This window comes from Panthera leo, chromosome C1 (assembly GCF_018350215.1).
Source record: "Panthera leo isolate Ple1 chromosome C1, P.leo_Ple1_pat1.1, whole genome shotgun sequence".
In the NCBI taxonomy this organism is placed as follows: Eukaryota; Metazoa; Chordata; class Mammalia; order Carnivora; family Felidae; genus Panthera; species Panthera leo.
In genome coordinates this window covers 109,384,399-109,403,106 of record NC_056686.1, presented here as the reverse complement: position 1 = coordinate 109,403,106, position 18,708 = coordinate 109,384,399, and positions in this window count along the sequence as shown.

Sequence of the window (18,708 nt, the reverse complement as noted above, 5' to 3'; positions counted from 1 at the left end):
GGTGGCACAAAAACAGACACATAGACCAATGGAATAAAATGGCAACCCCAGAATTGACCCAAAAAAGTATGGCCAACTAATCTTTGACAAAGCAGGAAAGAATAGCCAATGGAAAAAAGACAGTCTCTGTAACAAATGGTGCTGGGAGAACTGGACAGCAACATGCAGAAGGATGAAACTAGACCACTTTCTTACACCATTCACAAAAACAAACTCAAAATGGATAAAGGACCTGAATGTGAGACAGGAAACCATCAAAACCCTAGAGGAGAAAGCAGGAAAAAGCCTCTCTGACCTCAGCCGCAGCAATTTCTTACTTGACACATTCCCAAAGGCAAGGGAATTAAAAGCAAAAATGAACTATTGGGACCTCATGAAGATAAAAATCTTCTGCACTACAAAATAAACAATTAACAAAACTAAAAGGCAACCAATGGAATGGGAAAAGATATTTGCAAATGACATATTGGACAAAGGGCTAGTATCCAAAATCTATAAAGAGCTCACCAAACTCCACACCTGAAAAACAAATAATCCAGTGAAAAAATGGGCAGAAAACATGAATAGACATTTCTCTAAAGAAGACATCCAGATGGCCAACAGGCACATGAGAAGATGCTCAACGTCGCTCCTTATCAGGGAAATACAAATGAAAACCACACTCAGATACCACCTCACGCCAGTCAGAGTGGCTAAAATGAACAAATCAGGAGACTATAGATGCTGGCGAGGATGTGGAGAAATGAGAACCCTCTTGCACTGTTGGAGGGAATGCAAACTGGTGTAGCCGCTCTGGAAAACAGTGTGGAGGTTCCTCAAAAAATTAAAAATAGGTCTACCCCATGACTCAGCAATAGCACTGCTAGGAATTTACCCAAGGGATACAGGAGTGCTGATGCATAGGGGCACTTGTACCCCAATGTTTACAACAGCACTTTAAACAATAGCCAAATTATGGAAAGAGCCTAAATGTCCATCAACTGATGAATGGATAAAGAAGATGTGGTTTATATACACAATGGGATACTACTTGGCAATGAGAAAGAATGAAATATGGCCTTTTGTAGCAATGTGGATGGAATTGGAGAGTGTTATGCTAAGTGAAATAAGTCATACACAGAAAGACAGACACCATATGTTTTCACTCTTATGTGGATCCTGAAAAACTTAAGAGAAGACCATGGGGGAGAGGAAGGAAAAAAAAAAAAAGAGGTTAGAGAGGGAGGGAGCCAAAACATAAGAGACTCTTAAAAACTGAGAACAAACTGAGGGTTGATGGGGGGTGGGAGGGAGGGGAGGGTGGGTGATGAGTATTGAGGAGGGCATCTGTTGGGATGAGCACTGGGTGTTGTAAGGAAACCAATTTTACAATAAATTTCATATTTAAAAAAAAGATTGTGACAATAGGAAGATCTTGAACTCACCTCCTCCCATGAATACACTGAATCTACAGCTATATGTGAATTAATTTCTTCTAGGGGGAAAAAAAAAACTAAACCCAAACCTGACAAACCACCCCTGTCATATTGGGCAAATAAGAGGGAAACTACATGGAAGCAGGTAGGAAAGACTGAAACCATATGATGTTACTGTAAGTGTAATTTAAAACAGGATCAAAACCAAATATAAAAAAAACAAGTTCATTGAAACAGAGAACAGATTGGTGGTGGGGGATTGAGAGGAGACTGAAGGGGTGAAGGTGGTCAAAAAGTACAGACTTCTAGTTATGAAATAAGCCACAGGGATTTAAAGGACAGCATGGTGTCTACAGCTAGCAATACTATATCACATATTTGTAAGTTGCTAAGATAGCAAATCTTGAAAGTTTGAATCACAAGAAAAAAAATCTGTAGCTATGTATGTTGATGGACGTTCACCAGATTTATTGTGGTGATCATTTTGAAATATATAAAATACTGATTTATTTGTTATAAATTTGAGACTAATGCAAAGTTGTGTGTTGATTATACCTTAATATAAAACAAACCAAAAAAAGTTAAAAACACCCCACAAAGCAGAAAAGAAAAAAAAAAAAAAGGAAAAACAGATTCAATAAGCTTAACAGAGTAAAACTATCATGATTGGAAAGCCACTCCTTAAATAGAGGGAAAAGGGACTAGCACTTTTGGTGTACCTGGTGTATTCCAGGCTCTGTGGTTTAGTTAGGGCTGTTCACGAAGACTGCTTCCTCTCCTTTCTTCTAGACCCTTGGCAGAGCCCCATTCCCCACCCTGCAGTTGCCTCGGGCTGAGCTGGGAGTGCTGTGACCCAGGAGGAGAGTAAGAGTGAAGGCCAGAGGTCACTGCCCCTTGGCAATCCTTTCCCCCTCTGTCTGCAGCTGTCACTCCTGCTGCTGATGGCTGCTCCATCTGCCCTGGGTCTGGGGGTGGAGAGTGTGTGTCGAGCCCCCAATTGACACAGGACAGGTGGTGTGAGAGAGTGTGTGGCCTGTCACCACCTTGTAGCAAAGCCTGTCCTGCCTGATATGGCCATCTTATCCTCTAAGACCCTATGACACAGATTTAACAATTCCCATTCCATCCACGACAAACCCGGGGCTTAGGGAGGTAAAGCAATGTGCATGCTGTCATCTATGAAGGAATGCCTGCCTTGATCCTGGACGGCCTGACTGGAAGGTCATACTAGTTCTGTTAGAGCCATCTGCTCCTGGCTCACCCTTTGGTCCTCTCTAGAGTTTTACTGCATTTCCATCCTGTCTTCCAAATTAGGTATAGATGTCCTGCCTCTGTTTCTATTGTCTCCAGGGCCACAACACGGGGCACACAGCAGGATTAGGGTATGCTTGCCACATTCATGAAGCCAAGCCAGCAGCAGCAGCCCATATGCCGCTCCTCTGTGGACAGTTCAGCAAGCATACACTGAGGAACGCTGTGGGCCTGGTGCAGCTAGCTACTGGGGACACAGGGACTTTGCCTTGAGTCCCTCCTGTGATGGTTAGGCCCAAAGCTTGGGGACACACACAGGGCTGCCCAAGACCGTGCAGCTCCTCTGGCCCACAGCAGATGCAGGAGAGATGGATTTTGTGTGGGGGCCTCATCTGTGCAGTCTGAGGCAGACTGGAGGGCGGGTCTCCTTGCCTGGGCCCATGCTTGTGCTGGCTCTGTGTATTGGCTGTGCAGATCGACCTGGCTCACTCCCTGTCAGGGGCCCTCACGTGATCCCAGACTCCTTGTTTGGACTGTGGTGAGGAGTCTGGGTGTTTGGGCCCTGACTAGAGGACAGCATCAGTCACAGGTGTGTGAGGAAGTATGTGGTCCTGGTGGATAGCCTGGCATGGTGCCATGGTGGAACCAGTTGAGGGTTACCAGTCACCATCAGCATGGCAGTTCACCCAATGTCTGTGGTTCTGTGGCTCTGGGGCTCTAGATAAGCCTCTCATGCACACAAAGTCAAACTGGTAAGGCCATTGCTAGTTCTTGACATTATCAATGTGCTTTTGAATTGCTGGGAGTACTTGCTCTACTACCAAAGAGGATCTGAAGAAAAACTCTCTTTGTAGCACCTCTTGGGACACTGGTGAGGAAGTGAGGTCTGGGGCACATGGGTAGATGGTTGTGAGTGACTGTGTGCAGACAAATGGGTGGATGTACACACACCTCCCTAACCTGGGTGAGCACATGCCTTGGCTTTGTGTTTCTGTGTACTTGAATACCACACCCCCTGCAGGCCTCCCAAGAGGCAGGCATGTGCTGGTTTTCTAGATGCCCTCCCATGCTCACTGTACAGGGAATGGCCTACAGGATCTCTCACCCTCACGGGCCCCTTCCAAAGTCTTGGGGAGGCCCTTGCAGTGTGCTCGCATGGTCAAAGTGTTCACTAAAATTCAGCTGTGTTCACCAAAGCCTTCTACTTCTTTCTGCTCTAACCTTCCATGTCTTTTAAATCAGGCATGTGCTCAGCTTGGATTAAGTGGAATGTTTGCATGTGGATTACAACCATCCTCATGTGGCTGTTATATCTGTCCCTCCAGCTGAAAAAAATGGCTTCTGGGAATATCCCCAGCATGCTGTGTGCCAGGAACCTGGCATCATGACTGCAGGGTACAAGTCATATGTCTTACGGCCCCAGCCCCAGAAATGTGGGAGTCATAAAGGAGGGGCCGGTAAGAAGTGAGTCTATGGAAAATCCTTCTAATCCTCAGGTGGGCAGACTTCTAAGGATCATTTCTCAATTATACTCATTAAAAAAGTTATTTCCTGTTAGAAATATAATTATTTTTCTATAATTTCTATAATTTCTGTAATGTAGTGTAAAAGACTTTTATATTTTTTTGTTAAAGAAGACTTGCCAAATTGTGTACACTTCAGACTTGATGAAATCTTGATCTTTGTATATGAACAAATGAATGAATTAATAAATAGATATCACACATCCATGCATGTGAACCTCTACATAGAACATCCACACCCTAGTCTAACTTAGCCTTTCTGACAGTCCCACTCTGCTCCAGCTGCCTGATTCCCCAGCTGTGTTGTTTGTATAATATCATGTTGTTGCCTGTCATAATGGGGGTGTTCATTTGACAAATATTTCTCAAGTACCAGGCTACCTTCTAGGCAGAAAGTTTACAAGGGTATAAAGGACAGGATACATCTCTTACCTCATGACGTCCACATTCTATGACAGAAGAAATAAGTGAAAAAGTGAAAAAAGTTCATTCAAGGCAAGAAAAATGCTACGAGAAAAAAAAAAAAAAGAAAGAAAAGTAAAGTCAAATCTGGTAGTCAGGGCAGGCCTCCCTGAGTAGTGACATTCAAGTCATTCCCTGGTGGCAGCAAGGAGGCAGGAGGGTCCTGATATGTTGAGTATCCTGTGTCAGAGACTACACAGAGGAAGCTCTGGGCAGGCAGGCCTAGCATGCTGGAGGAACAGTGAAGTCATAGGCGACCCCAGAATGTGGAAGCATTCTGTGGAGACAGGAGGGCCCCGGGGGTTTTAGCAGGAAGCACAGGTGGCTCAGGCTGCAGAGGGCAGCAGCGAAGTCGGGAGGAGGGAAGACAGAGCTGGCCTCAAGCAAGCTTCAGGAGAGACGAAGAAGAAGGCTCAGAGGACCCTGGGCTGGAGGTGGGGCTGCTTAGGCCAGCCCGTGGGTTGGAGGTGGTTGGTGAGGGAAAGGGGAATGAAGAGTGACATGTAGGGTTTCGGCTTGAAGGAGTGAATGGAGGATGTGCTGAAGAACAATGAGGAAGATGGAGGGAAAGCAGAATTCTGCGTATATAACGCTGCATAAGAGGCTGCTACTGGATGTCCGGAGGGGACATCCAGAAGGAGCCCATGGCTGCATCTGGATGCATGGGGAGTCTGAGCTGAAAGGAGGATGGGAAGGAGGAGGAGAACAAGTAGTTCAGGGATGCACAAGATAAAAAGATGTAAAATGTGATATAGAAATGGTCAGGAGGATTATTCCTGGGTCTCACAGGGGAAGCACCTGTCTGCAGCCCTGAGGCAGGGCTACTGCTGGGAGAGGTAGTTTGGGGCCCTCCCTCCTCCGCTGGAGGGGACACACGCCTGCAGATAGTGGCTGGAGGAGCACCTAAGAGCACATGGATCCCAGGAAACCAGGCTCACGGTCACATGGGTTGTTGGCCTACAGACACATGCACCCGCCGGGGCTCTTCAGCCTCAGAGCCAACCACCAAGTCTTCCCCTTCAGCAGCTGGTCAACTTGTACAGAAAAATGCAGCCAAAAATTTTGTTGGAGAGCATTGACATGAGGATTTGCTGCACTGTGAACATGGCTTGGGATTCCTTCAGCAGCCTGCATGAGTGGAAGGTGGGGAAACTGAGGCGGAGACAAGCTGTCCTTGGAGCTCTGCTTGGGGTAGAGGCCAGGCAAAGAGGGGCCCCAGATGTCTCCGTTCCTAGGCAAGTGCTCCAGACCTCCAGGGCTGCAAGCAGGCTGTTCCTCACGCTGCCTGGGGTGATTAAAATGCATATTGTGATTAAAGCAGGCTTGATGTGAATTTCACAGCTCCTGCCACTTTCTCTTCCTGTCTTGAATGCTAATCTTTTGTGCTTTCCAATTACATGGCATATGTTCTGCCGATGCGCGTGAGAATCCATCTTCCTTGGGAGAGCCTGCTAATTACCCTCCACGGTGGGGTGGTGCTGTGGATTTTGTTGGAGCAGAAGGGGCCAAGGGCAGAAATGACCCCAGGCTCCACCAGGAGAGATAAGACTATTGAGTGATCAGTACTATCAAGCTTCAATTATTTATGATTGTGCTTTAGTCAGTGCCAGCACTGGCTCTGTGGAGCATACGTACAGCTTTCGTGAAAAATGCAGGTGTGATGCCGTTGTGAGGAAATGGAACATTTCTGGTGTCTGTGAGGGTTAGGATCTGGGCAGAGGCTGGGGGCAGGCGAGATCCTGATATGCTTTGTGAGTATGCACACTCTCATCTCTATATGACGCACAGAGGCCTGACTGCATGGACTGAGAGATGTGCAGGCCACAGCCAGCAAATGTAGTGGTGTGTGAAGGGTGATTTGAACACAAAGGCCTGGGGACCTGGAGAGAAATCCACACTGAGAGATGGTGGTCTCATCAGGGAAGAAGAGGAGGAGAGCCCCCAGAATGGTGCTCACTGGTTCATTCATTCTTTATCACATGTACTTGGATGAGCTACTCTGTGCCAGGAACTCTTCTAGATATTGGGGTGTAGCAGTAGACAAGAGTGACACCGCACACACATACACACACACACACACACACACACACATTTATATATTTATACACATCCCATAGTGGTGAGTACTATAAATAAAAGAGAAAAATAAAGCAGAGTAAAGGAGATACACAAATGTGTGTGTATGTGGAAGGGGGGTGGTATTTTTTTTTTTAACTAAGGAAGGCCCCTTTAATAAGGTACAATTTAGCAGCAGCCAGAAGGAAGCTGGGAAGGCAGCCACAGACATGCCCTGGAGAGAGTGTTCTAGCAGAAAGAACAGCAAGTCCAAGGCCCTGGGGGCAGAGGCATGTTCAGTGTGCTCTAAGTTGTGGGGAACTGATGGAGAGTGAGGGGACGTGCAGTAGGGGGTGAGGGTATTGGGAGTGGATCATGTCTGAGAAAGCCACACCTGTAGGGAAGCTTGGCCTCCGGCTGCCTCAGGGACTACAGCTCATGCCTTGCCTCCTAACACTTACCTCTCTTTTGGGAAAGGGTGGTGGCACTTATTAATCACCTACTGTGTGATTTGTGTGTCTCCTACCTCAGTATTACGTTTGCACAGGAGAAAATGGAGGCCCAGGAAGTTTAAATGAGTTGTCTGCCAGCAAGGAGAGGGGGAGACCCAGGTAACACCTGCACCCCTCTTCCTGCTGCCCACCAGGACTCTTTATTGCACTTATCCAAGGACTTGTTCCTGGAAGAAATGCTCTCAGCAGAGGTGAGCTTGCTGCTGTGTGTACTCTGTGCAAACAGTAGCAACTCTCCAGGGGAAACTGCCACTCAGTATCTTCTCTGGGGTGAGAAGAAGTCCCCCCACCATTAAAAATTCAGTCCATTAAAATGGAATCTCTGGTCTCAGAAATTTGTGAGAAAGTTCTCTGAGCTGTCCCCTGACCCTCTGATGAGCCAGGGAAGATCAGGGCCAGTGTGGCCTCCCTGGGGCCTCTTAGCCCAACCTTCTTGGATGGAAGTGTGGAGCCCTTCATCTCCAGAGAGCAGAGCACAGCATGCTTATGTCACCTGCTCCCAGGATGCCCCACCCACCTTCAGGGGCAATTCTCCCCTCCCCAGTAGTCCACACTGTCCTGTGGCTCTCTCTCCTCTTAACCACACTGAAATATGCACTACACCCATGTCCCCATGGAGGGAGAAGTCCACAAACCCCCAACCCTTGTCAATCAAACCCTCTCCTAAGCGTTCCAGAAAGAGGATGGCTTGGCCCTTCTCTGTGTTTAAGCTTTTAGTCCCCCAGCCCATGAACAATTATTGAAACCCCAACCCTCTTTGATTTACCCTACCTTTGAAGAGCTATTTCAAGGGGAATGTTCCAGAATTTCTTAGAACTGCACTGGCTGAAACAGTACTCCAGAGACTTGTTTAGAGCTCAAGTCACCAGGTAACAAAACACACATTATATAAGAGGTCTACTGTTCACAATAAATAATGAAATGTTTATGTGTTTTTTGGCATTTCCCTGAAGAGTGAAAAGGGGTTGAGTCAGCCAGCTGCTTACCTTCAGTCAGTGGGTGCCTAGCATGCCTGGGACTGCTGGTGGGTTAGATCCCTGATACCAAGGAGCCTCAGGCTATATGGGAGACCAGCAAGGACATATCGTACTCACCAGTGAGCTGCTTCAGGGCCTAGTTTGAGGGTAGTGCGGGTCTATGGAGGTGTCCAGCCCAAATTCCATGTGTTTCTGGGAGAAGCACCTATAAACCGAGCAAAGTTTTGAAGGATGAGTAGAGACAGACAGAGGGAAAGCTAGGTGGAAGGGATAGAAGATGCAGAGTCCGGAGCACAGAGTAGCATGCTGTGGTTGGAAAATGGCCAGCCAGGAGTTTGGCATGGGGGGCCACGGAGTCCTGGTGCCAAGCAGAGGGTACCAGTCCACCTCCACTCTTCCTCCACGCTATTGGCTCAGGCTTTGGGTTCAAGGAGAGGTATCTACTCACACTCAGACAGGTTTACCAGGGTCAGGAAACATCCCATATGGGTCCCCAGCCACAACAGCAGGCTTCTCTCAGAACCCCAGCTTTGCACATTCTGTTGAGACCCTGTCACCTTACCTCTGCCCCAAGGCTGCACAATCACTAATTTTCCAAGTCCCAACTCATGTTTTTATTCCATTACATTATGGAGAGTCATAGTTAATGGGAAGCTTAATGTACAATGGGTTTATCACATAATCACCAGGATTTAGTGCCTTCTGCTTAGTTTGGAGGATTATCAATCAAAGTGCCACAAATGGTCCCATGCAAAGACGTACTCCTGGAATCGGGGGACGCTTAAGTACAGAGATGTCCCGCAATGTCTCGAAATACCTCAGTGATCAGGGCAGTTGACTGGCTTTCAAGCATAGCATCCTCTCCAGAGCGTGGTGCTGACACTGTTGAGTGCTGCGGTCACACGCAGGGCTCGGGGACATCTCATCAGATAGTGGCTCACACCCCTGCTGGGACTGAGGTTCAAAATGGCTCTCCTGATAGTATTGCTATCGTTTTTTAACGGAAAATAATGTAATTAGGGTTTATTCACAGGGCAGGGTTAAAGGAGTTAATAAGAGCTGACAAGTTGTACAGGGAGAGGCAATGGTGGGAAGTCATTCCCACCCGCAAGCCTAATGGGGGAGACAGCCTCCCAGAGCCCAGGGGCAGCCACAGGGGCTGGGGCGGGGGTGGTGGGGCTGCCACTGTTATTGTTAGTGTTGTTTTCTGTCTTTTTTGTTACCTTTTAAAAAATGTGGTACAATACCTGTAACATAAAATTTACCATTGTAACCATCTTTATGTGTATAATTTGTGTGCAAGTGTCACCACCATCCTTCTCCAGAACCTTTTCAATTTGCAAAACTAAAACTGTATCCATGGAATGATAGCTCCCCAGTCCTTCCCCCCAGCCCCTGGCCACCACCATTCTGTCTGTTGTTTCTATCAATTTGACTACTCTGGGTACCTTATCTAAGTGGAATCATGACTGATTTCACTCAGCCCCATGTCCTCAGGGTTTGTTCAGGTTGTAGCGCCTCAGGATTTCCATCCCTTTCAAGGCTGATGGATACTCCACTGTGTATGTACACCACATTCTGTGTATTCGCTCATGTGTTCATGGGCACTTGGGTCGCTTCCAAGTTTTAGTCATTGTGAATAATGCTGCTATGAACATGGCCCCACACTTGGCTCTGTGAGACACTGCTTTTGATCTTTCTGTGTGAACATCAGGAAGTGGAATTTTTGTATCACATGGTAATTCTGTATTTAATTTTTTTTGAGGACCTGGCAGGACGTATTATTATTATTTTAAATGTTTATTTATTTATTTATTTATTTATTTATTTATTTATTTCTGAGAGAGAGCATGCAAGTGGGGGAGGGGCAGAAAGAGAGGGAGACACAGAATTCAAAGCAGGCTCCAGGCTCTGAGCTGTCAGCACAGAGTCCAATGCGGGGCTTGAACCCATGAACTGTGAGATCATGACCTGAGCCAAAGTTAGATGCTCAACCAACTGAGCCACCCACGCACCCCAGGAAGTATTTAATGACTGAAGTGATTATCCTCTCCCCCCACCCCCCCCCCCCCCCCCCCCCCCCCCCCCCCCCAGATCTCTTTGTTTTCATTCATACCTGGGACTAGGAAGCCCTTATTTTCTCAGTGCAGTTTGATAGGGTCTGCTCTGTGATGAACTGCTGAGCACGTTATGAATCTCAGCTATTATTAGCTATTTCTTCCTTCTTTCCACCTCTTTCAGGAATTTCGGTGGGTTCTCAGCACTGTGCTGTACAGGTGTCTGTTTCCTACTGTTGGCTCAGAGGTGGATCCCAGGTTAGGCTGGGCTCCAAGTTCATTTGAGGCTTTCGAATGGCCTGGCATCAGGGTGCAGAGCAACGTCAGGGGGCAGATAGTCTTACCGACTAAATGAGAGCTCCACCTGCCACCTAAGTCCCTGGGTGACAGCTAAGGGAGTGGGTCTCAGGGAGCATAGTGGTGGCAGTGACAGTCACCCTGGGGTTGTGCCCAGGCTCTCTCACCTATGTTCCTGGGTGACAGCTAAGGCAGTGGGTCTTGGGGAGCACAGTGGTGGCAGTGACAGTCACCCTGGGGCTGTGCCCAGGCTCTCTCACCTATGTTCCTGGGTGACAGCTAAGGCAGTGGGTCTCGGGGAGCACAGTGGTGGTGGTGGGAGTCACTCTGGGGCTCTGTCCAGGCTGCCCCACCTACGTCCCTGGGTGACAGCTAAGGCAGTGGGTTTCAGGGAGCACAGTGGTGACAGTGAGAGTCACCCTGGGGCTGTGCCCAGGCTCTCCCACCTACGTTCCTGGGTGACAGCTAAGGCAGTACGTTTCAGGGAACACAGTGGTGGTGATGGGAGTCACCCTGGGGCTGTGCCCAGGCTCTCTGCTGGGGCCTGCTGCTCCCCTCCCTACAGCTCTTCTGATGGCCGGTGGCCAGGACCCTCTGCTTCTCTTCACTTCCAATGCATCACCAAGCCCTTCATTTCTGGCTCCTAAATCTGTCTTAAATTCACGCTGTCTCAATGAAGAAACTGATCCCATTCACAATTGCACCAAGAAGCATAAAATACCTAGGAATAAATCTAACCAAAGATGTACAAGATCTGTATGCTGAAAACTATAGAAAGCTTATGAAGGTAATTGAAGAAGATATAAAGAAATGGAAAGACATTCCCTGCTCATGGATTGGAAGAATAAATATTGTCAAAATGTCAATACTACCCAAAGCTATCTACACATTCAATACAATCCCAATCAAAATTGCACCAGCATTCTTCTCGAAACTAGAACAAGCAATCCTAAAATTCATATGGAACCACAAAAGGCCCCGAATAGCCAAAGTAATTTTGAAGAAGAAGACCAAAGCAGGAGGCATCACAATCCCAGACTTTAGCCTCTACTACAAAGCTGTCATCATCAAGACAGCATGGTATTGGCATAAAAACAGACACATAGACCAATGGAATAGAATAGAAACCCCAGAACTAGACCCACAAACGTATGGCCAACTCATCTTTGACAAAGCAGGAAAGAACATCCAATGGAAAAAAGACAGTCTCTTTAACAACTGGTGGTGGGAGAACTGGACAGCAACATGCAGAAGGTTGAAACTAGACCACTTTCTCACACCATTCACAAAAATAAACTCAAAATGGATAAAGGACCTGAATGTGAGACAGGAAACCATCAAAACCTTAGAGGAGAAAGCAGGAAAAAGCCTCTCTGACCTCAGCCGTAGCAATCTCTTACTCGGCACATCCCCAAAGGCAAGGGAATTAAAAGCAAAAGTGAATTACTGGGACCTTATGAAGATAAAAAGCTTCTGCACAGCAAAGGAAACAACCAACAAAACTAAAAGGCAACCAACGGAATGGGAAAAGATATTTGCAAATGACACATCGGACAAAGGGCTAGTATCCAAAATCTATAAAGAGCTCACCAAACTCCACACCCGAAAAACAAATAACCCAGTGAAGAAATGGGCAGAAAACATGAATAGACACTTCTCTAAAGAAGACATCCGGATGGCCAACAGGCACATGAAAAGATGTTCAACGTCGCTCCTTATCAGGGAAATACAAATCAAAACCACACTCAGATACCACCTCACGCCAGTCAGAGTGGCCAAAATGAAGAAATCAGGAGACTATAGATGCTGGAGAGGATGTGGAGAAACAGGAACCCTCTTGCACTGTTGTTGGGAATGCAAATTGGTGCAGCCGCTCTGGAAAGCAGTGTGGAGGTTCCTCAGAAAATTAAAAATAGACCTACCCTATGACCCAGCAGTAGCACTGCTAGGAATTTATCCAAGGGATACAGGAGTACTGATGCATAGGGGCACCTGTACCCCAATGTTTATAGCGGCACTCTCAACAATAGCCAAATTATGGAAAGAGCCTAAATGTCCATCAACTGATGAATGGATAAAGAAACTGTGGTTTATATACACAATGGAATACTACGTGGCAATGAGAAAAAATGAAATATGGCCTTTTGTAGCAACATGGATGGAACTGGAGAGTGTGATGCTAAGTGAAATAAGCCATAGAGAGAAAGACAGATACCATATGGTTTCACTCTTATGTGGATCCTGAGAAACATAACAGAAACCCATGGGGGAGGGGAAGGAAAAAAAAAAAAAAAAAGAGGTTAGAGTGGGAGAGAGCCAAAGCATTAGAGACTGTTAAAAAACTGAGAACAAACTGAGGGTTGATGGGGGGTGGGAGGGAGGGCAGGGTGGGAGGGAGGACAGGGTGGGTGATGGGTATTGAGGAGGGCACCTTTTGGGATGAGCACTGGGTGTTGTATGGAAACCAATTTGACAGTAAATTTCATATATTAAAAAAAATAAAAAATAAAAAAAAAAAATAAATTCACGCTGTCTCCCCAGTGCCCCACCCCCACCACCAAGACCTTATCCAGTCCCCATTCTCATCTGGATTCTCCCTACTGAGTCTGGCTGGAGCCTCCTCCTCCAGCTGGTTTTCATACAGGGACCCTTGGGATCTTCCTTAGCAGCCAGCCTGGCTGAGTGATGACTGCCTTGTCAGGACCCCGAGAGCCCAGCCTAGTTCTCTTGTTCCCAGCCCTGCGGGCCACTGGGACCACCCCCCCCATCCCCAGACACACCTGGTTGTTACATCCTTTGGAATGGCCCATGCTCTTCCACAGATCCTTCTAGAAGGGGGGGCAGCTTTCCTCTGCATCTGCAGCACTGTGCACTCAGTTCTTTCTCCAGCATTCATTACACTCTTCAGTGATTTCCTAATTTATTTCCTGACTGTACGTTTCCCGAGGGCAGAGCTCCATCTGCACTGTGACAGGTCCTGATAGAGGGAAATACTTTCAGAAGAAAATGAATGAAGGTGAGGACACATCCAGGGTTGTGAACATCACGTTGTACCTGACATGGGCCTTGCCCAGACTTTGGCACAGTCTCCCTAGACATGGCCTCCCACCCATCATGTCACTCTCCCTCCCTCAAGTCAGCACCTGTTCCTCCGAGGCTCACCCAGCATAACTGCTGCCTCTCCCCAGTTGGCTCATGCAGCTGGGACCACTTTACCAATTGTCTGAACAGTTGGGATCCTGAGATCAATACAAATGATGCCCTATTTATTGGGTTTTCTAGACACTCTGTTTTTGTAATTAGAGTGCTCTTTGCTAACCACCCCAGCACATTAGCAGATCTGGATTTTCTCCACTATTTAGAAAACAAAATGTGCTTTAAACACACTGAAGTGTGTTACATTTGTGCATTCTTGCCCGCCGTTGTGTGCTGTAAGAATCAGAAGCTCATTGGTCTCCACGGGAGCCTAGCTTAGGTGAGGCACTCAGATAGTTGTGTCTGTGTCTGTGTTGCTGTCTGGGTCTCCTGTGACCCAAAGGCCCTTAGTATAAAGTATCAGCAACTCTAATGATGGCAGCTGTGTGACACCTGAGCTCAGGACACACTGCTTTGTGCATCCAACCAGTGGCTCCTCTGGAAACTTCCCCCTCCTGCCCACAACACCCCACGCTCCTTAGTTTCTCCTCTGATGCTCCTCAAGTGCCCTACACATCTTGACGTGTCCAATGCTGACATTGCTTTCTTGTCTAAGTGTGTGACTGGCAATAAAGGGTGTCCTTAAGTGGGTACATTAGCCTGCTTCACCGCAAGTTCCCAAGACCAGATCTGCCACCTGGAAGGCACTCAGGAGCTGTTTGTGAAGGAATAAGTATGTGAAGGAGTGAATGCACTGACCACCAGAAACAACACTGGCCATCCTTAGGCCATTTGGTAGAGGGAAGGAGGCTTGGCCTCCCAGTTATGTGGTGTCAGCTTTTTCTTGATTGTTAGAAAGTAATTTTCTACTGTTGACAATCATTTATAACCCATATTACTAAACAAAAGGCAGGGGTGGAATCTGAGGTGGTGTTCACAATACAATTCTACAGCATGTAAAAAATCAGGAAAGGAAACTGGGCTGGAGGAAAATTTCAGGTGGGCTAGTGGATGGGGTGGTCTCTACACAAATGTGTTACCACACTTTCTTGGGTCATTGTCAGGTGTGGGCCCTATTTGACTCAGTTCTCCACTGATCAGAACAAAGAGAGAAACAATAACTCACAAGATAAGAGAAACTGGCTTCCTTCAAGGACCTCTGCATCTGTGGGTCCTGAGCCAAAGAGTTGGTTCCCAGGTGCTTGAGCAGAGAGCCGGTGGGGGGATTCTGAGCCAAGAGGCCAAAGGACAGAGGAAGGGAGCAGCGGCTGCTGTAGGCCTGTGGAGTCTACCTGATCCCAGGTGAGACCCGAAGAATCCAGAACCTAGGAGCGATCAACAACCCCTGTAGGGACCACATTGGTCCAAAGGAAGGGAGCCCTTGTGTACTCTGTGTTTGGTGAACATCAAACAGGGTGATGGATGACAGCTGTGCAAATGCCAGGATAAATATAAAGCCCAGCAAACTACAAGCATTCAGGTGGCTCTATCACTCCTAGGTTATAGAATTGCCATTCAGTACCCACCTCTCTCTTTACTGATTTGCTGTTCCGGGTAAAGTGACAGGATTAGGCACATTGGATCTAGTGTGGAAATCTAGGCTTGTAGACTGAAAGACATTAGCCTGTTTTACTCATGGGCCAGAGGAAGGCTGAGAGGTGAGAGGGTTTGGAACCTTCTCCCATAGCTTTAAGACATGTTAGTCCTGGGTCCGCTGAGGGTGGTGGTGCAGGGGGCTGAGTGCCTCGAGCCTGGAAGATCAGACTGGAACACAGTCCCCACCCCCAGGAATTGCTTTGCATGTGCTTTGCACTAAGCCCCTGGGAGAACCAGGCCCTGGATGGAAAGCAGCATAGTATGGGGTGGAAAAGGCATCCTGGAACCAACCTGAGGCCTCCATGGGGGGCTCGGATACACACTGGAATGTGGTTGCAGGCCTACATGGAAATTTCCAGATGGAACCCGTGCACAGTAGGTGCTCAACACAAAGCTGTCCTCTCCCCGGCCCCTCCTTGGTTCTCCTTGGCACTTCATTCACCCACACACACATGACCACACACATGTGGCTCAGTGGGTCTGCAGTGCTGTTTTACATCACAAAACCCCCTCTGTTTCAGGGCCCCTCCAAGCTCCAGCTTCCCAGGAAGGAGTGAGCTGGCCCTTTAAGATGGATGTTTGTGGAATCACATTGGCAGTTACAGAGCCTGCAGTTAGGGTAAACCACTGGAATTTATGGGACACAGCTTCAAATTTAAGACAGCATCCAGATTATATTTCCACATGTCACGCTGAGCCCCATGTGCCAGTGGGAAGAGCTGGCAGTGTCCTTGCTCTTTCCTTTGTCTCTGTAAGGTGGGCGCAACTGCAAACAACTCCTTCCTCAGGTGCAGGGCTACACTCTGCAGGGAACAGCCAGGAGAGGGAGATAAGGAGCACAACCTTTTTCCCATCACAAGGAACACCCAGCTAGGAAAACACTCCCGTCTTCCCCACCCTGAGTCATTTAAGTACCTGCCGGACAGTGTTGTCTCCTCTGTGATGGAAGCTAGGTAGAGGACAGGTACTCTGCATCCTGGGGCCAGAGGCCGAAGCTCTCTGAAGTGGCCAGAAGCATGGGGAGGGCTTCCCCGGGCTGGCTGCTCCCAGCTTTTGCCTGGTCCCAGGCTCTGCCCAGTGGCCCCAGCCCCACACCCCTCGGAGTGCCGCTGTTCAGAATCCCTGAGACACAGGATGCACACCTCTGACCTGGTGTCCTGGCTCTGCTTTTGCCCTGCTCCACCTCAGCCACAGCCACCTCTCCAGAATGCAAGACTGATCATGTCCATGATTCCATTGCTTTCCCGAAGCAGCTCTGTCATGTGGCTCTCACAGGCCTGTCTCTTACCATTCCTGCTCTTGCAGTGTCCGAGAAGAACACACTGTGCTGGCTCCTGTTTTTGAATTACAAAAACTACGTATTTGCAGGTTTTAGTTAGTCTGTGACAGTCCTTTGACACGATGAAATGGTGACTGTGAGATTTGATGCTATGCAGATACATCAGAACTACACCCTTTAGTTCACTGCATGTAAGTGTACAGATAGAGTCAACTCAGTATTGGGGTTTAAAAACAATATTTTCTTTTCAATTTTTTAGCTTTATTGATATGTAACTGATAAAACAAGAATGGTATGTTTAGTGTACAACGTGATGCTTTGATACAGGTATACATGGTGAAATGATCACTGCAGTGGAGTTGATCAACATATCTTGAGTGACCATCTAGTTTATGTGTGTGGTGAGAACACTTCATATCTACATTCTTAGAAAATTTCAAATACATGGTTCAATCTTGTTAACAATAGTCACATTGCTGTGCATTAGATCTCCATAACTTATTCGTTTTGCATAATTGAACTCTGTGTCTCCTTTTACTAGAATGTTCCTGCCAGCTTTCTGTTTGGGAGATCCTATTAATGTTTTGGGACCCACGGCATAGGCATCTTCTCCAAGAAGCCTTCCCAGCCCCACCACCTTCCCTAGTCCCTACCAGAGATGCACAGTGCAGGGCCTGCAGGGGCAGGCATTCAGCAAAGGCTTCTTGGATGAAGGGGCTCCTCCTCTGTGGTGGATGAGAGATGACAGCCCAGAATAAGAGCCAGAGATGCCAGCCCTGTCATTGTCAGTGACGTCCCAGTTTTGCCAGCATCCACTTTCTCATCCCTCTGTGCCGACAACTCACAGGAGCCCACATTGGCTGGGTGGTTCCCTTCAGTCCTGCTAACCCTGTATCCCAGGGATACAAAGAGGTGGTGACATGGCCTCACTGGCCTAGAAGCTGGTTACTGAGAAGCAGGAGGCAGCAGCCCTGCAGGAACATGGGATATGCCCTCCATCCTGGACTGGGCCAGAGGGGGAGGCCATTTCTCTTCTGGAAGGATCCACTCACTGAGCCTTGACTGTGGTTTAGGAACTACCCAGGTTGTGAGTCATGGTGGGTGGTGGGGGAAGGTGTTCTGGGCAGGGAAGCAACATGAGCAAAGGTAGCAGGTTTCCCTGTGGATGAACAAGAACAGATGAGGCTAACTTTGGGGAGTGAGCTATCCCTATGCCCTGCCATGGAAGGAGGGACAACAATACAACATTACAGGAAACATGCCAGAGACAATGACCCACGAATGCACACACACACACACACACACACACACACACACACACTCACACAGAGGCATCTTTCTCAGCAAGTGTTTATGTGTGCACAAAAAGGTCCAGAAGTTTATGCAGCCAGCTGGGATATTTGAGGAGGGAAGAAGAAATGTTTATGGACTTCTGTATTGTTTGTATTTTTTCAATGTTTATTTATTTTAGAAACACAGAGAGAAAGAGAGACAGTGTATGTGAGGAGGGGGAGGGGCAGAGAGAGAGGGAGACAGAGGACCCAAAGTGGAGTCTGTGCTGACAGCAGAGAGCCTTATGTGGGGCTCAAACTCATGAACCTCAAGACCATGACCTGAGCCGAAGTCAGATGCTTAACCCACTGAGCCACCCAGGCACCCGTGTTTGTATTTTTTATAAGGAGAGATTGCATAGTATTTTTAAAAGAAAGAATAGAGGCAAAGTATGACATTTCAAAAACATGGGTCTAGACAACTCAGTAAAGGTCCTGACCTTGCAGGTGACCTTGCTGGTATTCTCTACTACACATTTAGGTTTCCATGCATTCCCATTTTGGAGGCTTACCCCCTCCCCCTTGTCAGGAATTTCCTGCTTGGAGGCTCAAAGTGGTTGGACATGGGAGAAAGAGGACTGGCCATGTGAGGGCTGGGCGAGATGGCCATAAGCCTGCCTCCACTAATGGTGTGGGGAACACCACCTACAGAGTCTTTCCCTTGGCTATGATTTCATCCTCCTGATCCACTGTCTCAGTCCAGTGTGGGCATTTCCCCACCCAGACAGGGGAGTGAGAGCAAGCGGCAGTGGCCAGGGTCACGTGCTCAGCTGCTTCCTGGTCTGTTCTGATGATAGTCCACTGCCTTGTCTGATACA